Genomic DNA, 11,205 nt, shown 5'->3' with positions numbered 1-11,205 from the left:
AGCTTGATAGGTTTGTGAGTTATATTTTTGGAATATAGATAGTAAAATGATGTAACTGTACCAAACTATTTCTCATAAGCAGTATAAGAGCAAGTGGGGGTGTTAAGATATATGACATCTTTTTTATATGCCCTTATACAGCTTATCCATTGATCTACAGTCATATGAATATGTTGTCTGTTTGTTAACCAAGAAGTGTTTAAATAAAGTTGCACTCAGAGAGAAAAAAAAAAAAAGAAAGAAAGAGAGGCTGCAGTGAGCAGAGCAGTGTGTGTTCCTGAGGAAACAAAAGCATGGTGTCTGTGTGAGTTTGTCCTCCATCAGAGATCTTCTGTAATCCACAAGATAGGTTCAGAAGCAACTTAATCCGGTTATCCTATCTCTTAAGTAAAGAAATGGCAACAGACTGCACACTGCTTCAGGTCTTCCCCCATCTGGGAGTTGGCAGGATCTGAAGGATCATATGAGGGGAGCTGGAGATGTCTGTTATGCTGATGTACACAAAGATGGTATGGGCAGGGGCGTAGCTAAAGGCTCATGGGCCCTGGTGCAAGAGTTCAGCTTGGGCCCCCCTTCTCTCAGTGCTTTGTGGCCATGGGCAGGGGAGCACATAACCTTCCTGCTGCCTGAGGCAAAAATTGAAACGGCATTCCGCCCCCCCCCCCATGGCAAATTCTTGACCTAACCCCTTCCCTCCTGCCAGAGGTGTAACTTGACCAGCATGCACTTTCTATAATACCAGTGTCTTCACATGCGGCACAAGGGTCTTTGGGCCCCCTCAGGCTCCTGAGCCCGGTAGCGACTGCTACCTCTGCACCCCCTATAGCTACGCCCCTGGGTATGGGGATTGTGGAGTTTATTCGCAAGCAATGCATGCAGTATGCGTTGAGGAAACTGGATGACACTAAGTTTCGTTCTCATGAAGGTGAAACCTCCTACATCCGTGTCTGTGCAGAAAGAAATGCCAGCTATTCACGATCCAGATCCCGCTCTAGAGGGCGTGATTCCCCCTATCAAAGTCGTCATTCTCCCCGTTATGCCTCCCCCTTCCGACAGTACTGAGCACTTTCTATGGACTTAATTCCGAAGACCATCTGCTCTTACATTCCACGACTGATGGATTTCATCAAATGTCTTTTATACCATTATTTTCTGCCCGTATTACATTTCTTTTTCCATTTTAGGAGATGTGTGCTTTTGGCATCAGACATTTATGGTTTAATTTCTGTCGTATTTTAAGCAGGCAACAGACAGTATTGTGCCTAATCTGATGTTTGAATAAGTGTGCGGTGAGTCATAGGTATACGGGATATAACAAGGTGGACTGCTGTGGCGCTGAAACAAACATAAGGGAATGTTCATGGTTGTCTTCTATATTGACCTACTCCAACAAATTTGTTTGTATGATATTATTTGGAATAACTTTTAATCCCCAATCAAGTTTGTATGTGTTTCCTTTTATTATGAAAGTGTTTCAGTTGAATAAAATAAACATCTGTAGCTGTCCTAATAATAAAATAAAAAAACCGGAAAAAAAAACAAACATCCTCCCTAGTAGGAGGGTGCCTGAGCTTTAGGTTTTCCCAGTCTCTATAATCAGGAAAGGTATTATTCTGTCTGACTTCCCGTATACTGAACTGTTGCCTGACTACTGGCTCTGACTCCTAGCTGCCTGCCTTGACCTTAGCCTGTTTCTCATATTGATTCTTTGCTGCCTGCCCTGGCCTTGGACTTGTTACTTTGATACGTGTGTACGCGGCCTGTCTCTGGATCATTAATATTGACTGACCCCTCAATGCTTCTCCCTAATGTCTCTGACCCCATGGGTCAGCTGCCAACTACACTGGGTCTATTCTAAGAGGTAGTGGCCTGGTAGGTAACCTGCAATGAAGTCCAGAGCCCTGTATAGAGGTTAAGGCTACGTCTACACGACAACATTTGTCGCGCGACATTTTGTTGCACTAATGTCGCGCGACAATTTTTATAATGGCAGTCTATGGTGTCGCACTGCAACATGCAACATGCTGAGACGCAACAGTCGCAGAAAATCCATTCAAGATGGATTTTTCTGTGACTGTTGCATCGCAGTCGCAGCATGTTGCATGTTGCAGTGCGACACCATAGACTGCCATTATAAAAATTGTTGCGCGACATCGGTGCAACAAAATGTTGCGCGACATCGGTGCAACAAAATGTTGCGGTACAAATGTTGCAGTGCAGTTGTGATCTATCGCGCGACAAATGTCGTCGTGTAGACGTAGCCTAAAGGTGACTACCAGGGATCCACAGAACAACTCTTTTAGGTTTAGCCCAAAGCCAAACCGGTTAGTTGGCACAGTGCATCCACACCCACTGCCCGTAACAGTAATTATGCGACATTTATCTAAAAATGACAATTAGTATAATTAGGATTAACCCTTTAATTACCGGGGAATTTTCAATTTTTTTTCATTTTTGTTTTTTACTCCTAGCTGTCCGAAAGCCATAACTTTTTATTTTTTTTATTCACATCGCTATGAGGGCTTGTTTTTGTGGGACAAGATGGACTTTCTAATGGCACCATATATGGTTGCATAAAATATGGTGGGAAGCTGGAAAAAAAATTCCAAATGGGGTGGAATTATAAAAAAAAAACACCATTACACCACAGTATTATGTTTTTTTTTACACCATTTCATATTTCTGACTTTTATTCTCCAGGTCAGTACAATTATGACAATACCACATATGTATAATTTTTCTTGCGTTTTAATACTGAAAAAAAATTAAAACTTTTCATCAACATATTCTGACCCCTCTAAGGCCCCTTGCAGACGAGCAAGTTTTCCGCACGGATGCAATGCGTGATACGAACGCATTGCGCCCACACTGAATCCGGACCCATTCTGTGCGTCGGTTTTCACGAATCACTTGTGCGTTGTGTGAAAATCGCAGCAAGCTTTATATTCTGCGTTTTTCACGCAACACAGGCCCCATAGAAGTGAATGGTGCTGAGTGAAAAACGCATCGCATCCGCAAGCACGTGCGGGTGCGATGCGTTTTTCACAGATGGTTGCTAAGAGATGTTGTTTGTATACCTTCAATTTTTTTTTTATCACACGCGTGCAAGACTCATTAAATCGCATTGCACCGCCCGATAAAAACTGAACAACTGAACGCGATCGCATACAAAACTGAATGAACTTGCTTGCGAAATCGCGCATTTTTCACTGAACGTATCCACAACGCATCCGGACCTAATCCGCTCACGCTCGTCTGCAAGGAGCCTTACTTTGTTGTAGTTGCAGTATGTGTATGGAGCTGTGTGAGGGCTTATTTTTTGCAGTGCGATCTGTACCTTTCAATGATACAACTTTTTGCTAATTTTTTTGTTAATTTTTTGTGGGAGGTGAAGCGACAAAAAAAACAAAACGGCATATCGGCCATTTTGACTTTTTTTTCCATTTTGCCGTTTGGCGTATGGGAATAATAATTTGATATTTTAATAGTATGGCAGTTTTCGTATGTGGCGATGCCCATGATGTGTATTTTTTTATTGTTTTTTATTTACATTTTGGGAAAGGAGGGTGATTAGAATTTCTCGATTTTTTTTCCATTTTTTAAACTTTTTTTTTACCCTTATTAATAGTTCTCATATGGAACTATAACAAGCAGTCATCAGATTGCTTGTCTCACAGACTCCAATGCTTTAGCCACAGGCAGGGACTCCGTAGAAATTAATATGCAGCAACGTCCTGTCACACAGGAGGACAGGGGCTGCCGCATACAGTCCTGCGGGGATCGGGGGAGCCGGAGCACACCTGGAAGCATGTGCTTCCAGGTTTTAGGGCATGTAGATGTCACAGACATTAATGCAGCTATGGTGTCCAATGCACACGCCAGCGAGCACCATTTTTAAATGCCCCGGCCGCCAATGTAAATGTACGTTGGGCTGTCGTGAAAAGGTTAAATATTTTTATGCCTTTGTATGTTAAAAAATCAAAAACTTTACATAGGGTATTAATACAGACATAGTCTGACTATTGCCGTAATTCTCTAACTGAAATAGTGGAAATTTGCCACTTATCTGAAGTCACATTCTGCCATCTGTTGGCAGCAGCTTATAACTACCAGCTTTGACGCCACACAAAGATTTCAGTGATAAAAAAATGACGGTATATTACTCATTTCGCAATGATGATACATTATTGTGCTCATGTGGTCCTCATAGGTGTATTGAGGTGAATACAAATGATCACTTTCCATCTTGAATAAATGCACGCAGACTCCGCAGTACACTTGGGGACACATTTTGGTCCACACAATGTCATTAAGGTTTTAAGTCCACATAGCCATGTGAGGTCTTGTTTTTTTGTGTGATAAGACTACAAGCACACCACTGTGCAGTGCAGTGCTACACAGATGTCGCCCGTGTGCGTTCCGCAGTTTGCGAAATGGAACATACCGCCCATTTTAGAAAAGCCGCAAAACAGATAAGAATAGGACATGTTCTATTTTTTTTGCGGGGCCATGGAACAGCCTCATCCATTTCTTAAACTGCTTTAGTAAAATTAGCTCTGGTTGCTATTAGCATCTAAGGGTTCATTTACACGTCCGTAAGTGTTTTGCGGATCCGCACTTAATAGAAAATGCTATGGGCTATGGAAAAACGCATGGCATCCAGAAGTTAGTTATTCACTGATGGTTGCTAGGAGATATTGTTTGTAAAGTTTTTTTATCACGCGCGTGAAAAACGCATCCAAAAGGCATTGCACCCGCACGGAAAAAACTGAACGCAATCGCAGACAAAACTGACTGAACTTGCTTGCAAAATGGTGCGAGTTTCACTGAATGCACCCTGAACGCATCCGGACCTAATCGGTCACGCTCGTGTGAAAGAGGCCTGAAGGATAAGGTCCAGATGCGTTCAGGGTGCGTTTAGTGAAACTCGCGTGATTTTGCTTGCGAGCGCTGTCAGTTTTGTATGCGATTACGTTGCGTGATTGTGTTTTTTCCGTGCGGGTGACATGTGGATTGTATTGCGTTTTTAACGCGTGTGAAAAAAAACAAGCATTCTATGTGTATAAAATAGGTATGTGAAATATGTAGTTAATCCCTCATGACTATAACTATAAAATGTAAGCACTATTGAATGTATGCCTGTATCACCATAATGATTTATGAAGTTGTATTTAGCCTCATTATTAATTACTAGAGATGGCCTTGTAGTTTGCCCAGCGGTCGTTTCGCGGCAAACTTTGCGCGTTCGCGATTCGCCGAACATGTGAACATATAGCGATGTCCGCCGGCGCCATATTATTTTGCATTGCGCCGAACTTTGTCAATGTTCTTTTTATTGAGCAGTGAAAATATCTAGGTAGAGGATCCAACTCCTTACCTCACTTGCACAGCAGGTATAATGATATACAACAGAGGAGCATACATGTAGTATACATAATTGAGTACATTGCGTATAAATACAGCGTAATATGTAGTAGAACATACATCAAACGTTGCACAGAATGTATATATAGAGGCAATAAACCTATACAGTCGTGCCCAAAAGTTTTGAGAATTACATAAATATTGGAAATTGGAAAAGTTGCTGCTTAAGTTTTTATAATAGCAATTTGCATATACTCCAGAATGTTATGAAGAGTGATCAGATGAATTGCATAGTCCTTCTTTGCCATGAAAATTAACCTAATCCCAATAAAAACTTTCCACTGCATTTCATTGCTGTCATTAAAGGACCTGCTGAGATCATTTCAGTAGTCGTCTTGTTAACTCAGGTGAGAATGTTGACGAGCACAAGGCTGGAGATCATTATGTCAGGCTGATTGGGTTAAAATGGCAGACTTGACATGTTAAAAGGCGGGTGATGCTTGAAATCATTGTTCTTCCATTGTTAACCATGGTGACCTGCAAAGAAACGCGTGCAGCCATCATTGCGTTGCATAAAAATGGCTTCACAGGCAAGGATATTGTGGCTACTAAGATTGCACCTCAATCAACAATTTATAGGACCATCAAGAACTTCAAGGAAAGAGGTTCAATTCTTGTTAAGAAGGCTTCAGGGCGTCCAAGAAAGTCCAGCAAGCGCCAGGATCGTCTCCTAAAGAGGATTCAGCTGCGGGATCGGAGTGCCACCAGTGCAGAGCTTGCTCAGGAATGGCAGCAGGCAGGTGTGAGCGCATCTGCACGCACAGTGAGGCGAAGACTTTTGGAAGATGGCCTGGTGTCAAGAAGGGCAGCAAAGAAGCCACTTCTCTCCAAAAAAAACATCAGGGACAGATTGATCTTCTGCAGAAAGTATGGTGAATGGACTGCTGAGGACTGGGGCAAAGTCATATTCTCCAATGAAGCCTCTTTCCGATTGCTTGGGGCATCTGGAAAAAGGCTTGTCTGGAGAAGAAAAGGTGAGCGCTTCCATCAGTCCTGTATCATGCCAACAGTAAAGCATCCTGAGACCATTCATGTGTGGGGTTGCTTCTCATCCAAGGGAGTGGGCTCACTCACAATTTTACCCAAAAACACAGCCATGAATAAAGAATGGTACCAAAACACCCTCCAACAGCAACTTCTTCCAACAATCCAACAACAGTTTGGTGAAGATTAATGCATTTTCCAGCACGATGGAGCACCGTGCCATAAGGCAAAAGTGATAACTAAGTGGCTCGGGGACCAAAACGTTGACATTTTGGGTCCATGGCCTGGAAACTCCCCATATCTTAATCCCATTGAGAACTTGTGGTCAATCCTCAAGAGGCGGGTGGACAAACAAAAACCCACTAATTCTGACAAACTCCAAGAAGTGATTATGAAAGAATGGGTTGCTATCAGTCAGGAATTGGCCCAGAAGTTGATTGAGAGCATGCCCAGTTGAATTGCAGAGGTCCTGAAAAAGAAGGGCCAACACTGCAAATACTGAATCTTTGGATAAATGTCATGTAATTGTCGATAAAAGCCTTTGAAACGTATGAAGTGCGTGTAATTATATTTCACTACATCACAGAAACAACGGAAACAAAGATCTAAAAGCAGTTTAGCAGCATACTTTGTGAAAACTAATATTTGTGTCATTCTCAAAACTTTTGGCCACGACTGTACATTCAATCCAAGTCATATAAAGTGCATTCACATTAATAACATTATGTGCAAAGAGGGTATAGATCTTTACTGCAGCAATATACCGTCATGATAAGCCTTTCTCATAAGCAAATGTAGTGCTTCTTTATTTATTAGTAAAGCAAATGCAGCTATACTTAGTGTAGGCAAGGAGTAGGCCAAAGCCTAACTAGGGGTGGGGATAAGGGAAACTGTGTATAGGCCAACATGGATTTGGAGGGGGGGGAGAGAATCAGGCCTTATTGGTAAGGCCCTCCTGTACACGCCGCATGTGTCCTGTGTTTCTTATATAAAGAAGACGAACTAACCCGCACTCTGTTGGTTGTTATAAGGTTCAAGTGGTTACTGAGATGAGTGCACCACCTAGGGGCGAAGAGGTGCAAATGACATTGCCAGTCTGATAAAAGGAAATACTATACATTGCATTTAAATACATATATATTCAGATGTTTAAAGTGTCCCATTTACACACATATGTGGGACGCTGCACCTGCACAGACCCCCTGCCACTACGTCTTGTATGAATCTCCCTTCCACCTACTTGCTGTGTTCACCCCTCCTGTCCATCCAGGGCCCCGGGCCTCTGTCTCACTCCTCTGCCACTTATTATGGTGGCTGAACCGAATTCACCATAAGGACCTTCTAACGTCACAGGGTCATGTGACTGTGCCCCCCACTCCGTACTGTGCCACCCACCCCATACTGTGCCCCTAACCTGGTACTGTGCCCCATTATACCCTGCATTGTGCCCTCTTACCACACCTTGTACAGTGCCCCTAGTCATTCCCTGTACTGTGCCCTCTTATACCCCTTTATCCGGTCACTGTACAGAGGTGTTATCCGGTCACTGTATGGCGGTGGTATCCAATAACTGTATGGCCATAACTGTATCTCTTTCCCTACCCATGCCACCTTTTTTAGACCTGGCATGAGTGGGAAAAAGATGCAGATTGCGATGCTAAGGAATTTTGCGCCACAATCTGTGTCAGAAATACGCCTAATATAGACGTATTTCTATATGATAAATGACCCCCTAATTGTATTATTATTCGGGGGTAGGGCTAATATCTTTATATTATATAGATTCTAGTGTATTATACTGTGCCCTGTATTTCCCAGTAGATAAATGATCCTTGGGAAACACAGTCCTCACCCCTGACCACCAGGACCAGGTAGCGCTCTGTCAGTACATAGTAACATAGGAGCACAGTACATAACATAGTAACATAGTACATAAGGCCGAAAAAAGACATTCGTACATCAATTTGGCCTGTTATCCTGCAAGTTGATCCAGAGGAAGGCAAAAAAAAAAACCCTGTGAGGTAGAAGCCAATTTTCCCCACTTTAGGGGAATAAAAAAATTCCTTCCCGACTCCAATCAGGCAATCAGAATAACTCCCTGGATCAAGGACCCCTCTCTAGTAGCTATAGCCTGTAATATTATTACACTCCAGAAATACATCCAGGCCCCTCTTGAATTCCTTTATTGTACTCACCATCACCACCTCCTCAGGCAGAGAGTTCCATAGTCTCACTGCTCTTACCGTAAAGAATCCTCTTCTATGTTTGTGTACAAACCTTCTATTCTCGAGGCGCAGAGGATGTCCCCTCGTCATAGTCACAGTTCTGGGGATAAATAGATGATGGAATAGATCTCTGTACTGACCCCTGATATATTTATACATAGTAATTAGATCTCCCCTCAGTCGTCTTTTTTCTAAAGTGAATAACCCTAATTTTGATAATCTTTCAGGGTACTGTAGTCCCCCCATTCTAGTTATTACTTTAGTTGCCCTCCTCTGAACCCTCTCCAGCTCTGCTCTGTCTGCCTTGTTCACAGGAGCCCAGAACTGTGCACATTACTCCATGTGTGGTCTGACTAGCGATTTGTAAAGTATGGCGGTGTATTGGTGCTTATTCTGGCACTAAGGCTGGGTTCACATCCCTTTTTTGCCATCCATTTAATGCATACCAAAAATGTATACGTTAACAGATGCCTCAGACTGATGCCGTACAGTGGCGTCCGTACACCATACAGTTCCATTGTAAAAAAATATATATACGTTAACGTATGCATTTTTTACTGGACTCTGCAGGATACAAAAACGTGGACTGCTGCACATTTGTATACATCAAACCGATAGGAAAAACGTGATGTGAACCCGCTGGGGGTGGGGTGGGGGACGTACTAAAATTTTCTGTGGGGCCCAGTTAGTTCTAGCTACATCACTGCACAGCTCCTTCTCTCCTCCAGGCCTGGCCCAGCAGTGACGTCATGACGTGTGTCTCACTGCTGCAGCGGGCCTGAGGAGAGAGAGAGCGTAGGGAGCTGCGGTTAGTGAATGGCAGGACCGCCGGCTCCCCTGCGCTCCAGCAATGATAGGTATGTGAGGGGGCCACTGGAGGAGTCATTACACTGTGAGGGCCCCTTACACAGTAAAATGACCCCCAGTGCCCCCATTTAGTATAATGATCCGCAATGACCCTCCATTTAGTATGATGACCATCAGAGCCCCCATTCAATATAATGACCCCTAGTGACCACCATACAGTATAATGACCCCCAGTGCCCCCTCCATACAGTATAACCCCCAGTGTGGGGGCCACTGGGGGTCATTATTCTTTATGGGGGGCGATTGGGGTTTATTATTCTGAATGGAGGGCCACTGCGGGGTCATTATACTGTGTGTGGGGCCACTGGGGGTCATTATACTGTGTTTGGGGGCACTGGGGGGTCATTATACTGTGTGAAGGGCCACTAGTGGTCATTATACTGTATAGGGGCCACTGGTGGTCATTTTACCGTGTGGGAGCCACAGAGGGACATGTAAATGTACAAAAATGCCTCAAGGGGACTCAAGGGCCCACTGGGATTTATTGCCCAAGGGCCCACATGAACCTGCCTCCAACCACATAATCACAAGTTCTTTTCTGTCAGGTGAATGCCTAATTTTTGGAACCTGTACTCCCGTGGCCTAAAATAAAATTCTTCTAGGCTCCAGCAGGGCACATTTTTGAGAGTTTCCCTTTAAGATGCATAAAAATTGCCCCTGATTAAAATACATATTTTTTGTGGGAATTTTTGCCAATGATCCCCCTCTGGTATGTCACTGTCCATGTTGTGGGACTATTTGTGCACTTCTAGTAAGTATTTGGTGGCTGAAAATATGACCTGAAGGTTTTTTAGGTTCGCCTTCCATTAAAGTCAATGGGGCCCGCCACGAACGCGCAGTTCGCGAACCTTCCCAGCCGATGTTCGTCCATCACTATCAATTACTAATAACTATCATTACATGTGTATTGTCATTAAACTCCAAATATATTGTCTATACTATTGTGTTCATAATGGACATTAACTAGTTTAACTCACTGAAAAGAATTGACCGTCTAAAACACAAAAACAACAAAACTTTATTTATATTGTTGGTTAAAATTTTTTAGTCTCTTGATAGAAATTAATCTAAAAGGCTCTGGTGAGTGTGTATCAAATGGGGGGGGGGGGAGCGGAATATTCTCGGTGGACAGTAAGCTGGCTTTTTGTACTATGTCCAGTGAGCCCGAGCTGATCCTCAGTAACAGTTTTTGCTTTTTAATTCCTTTCAGTGAGTTAGTCTACTGTATATCTCAGACGGTAAATATATGTACCCCGTGACCAACATTAACTAGTTTGTAATATTTTTACGGAGATATGTATTATAAATACCAAAATGTAGAATAACTAAATTAATATTTATGTGTGTAAGTGATTTCAAAATCATGTTTATATAGTTACATGTATGTAGGTTATATAAATGTATAATAAAAGTTTACAATTATTAAAGTGTTCCATGTGTTTGTGCTACATAAATATAAGAATGCAATTTATATAATAAAGACAGGAAACAATTAAATGCGTGAAAACCAAACTGTTTATTTTTGCACAGAGTAATAATTTATTTTTATTTTTATTTTTAAAGAAATAATATAAACAATAATGTAATAATGAAAAATCACAAATTAAAAATGCACCCAGGTGACCCAGCTAGAGGCTGAAACTGGGGCCCAGGGTAGGAGGGTTGAGAAGGGGGCCAGAGTGGTGAGATGGGGCAGGTTGGGATG

The sequence above is a fragment of the Bufo bufo genome, chromosome 4, assembly GCF_905171765.1.
Source record: "Bufo bufo chromosome 4, aBufBuf1.1, whole genome shotgun sequence".
Taxonomy (NCBI): Eukaryota; Metazoa; Chordata; class Amphibia; order Anura; family Bufonidae; genus Bufo; species Bufo bufo.
The sequence above is the reverse complement of the archived record's forward strand: the minus strand, read 5'-3'. Positions refer to the sequence as shown.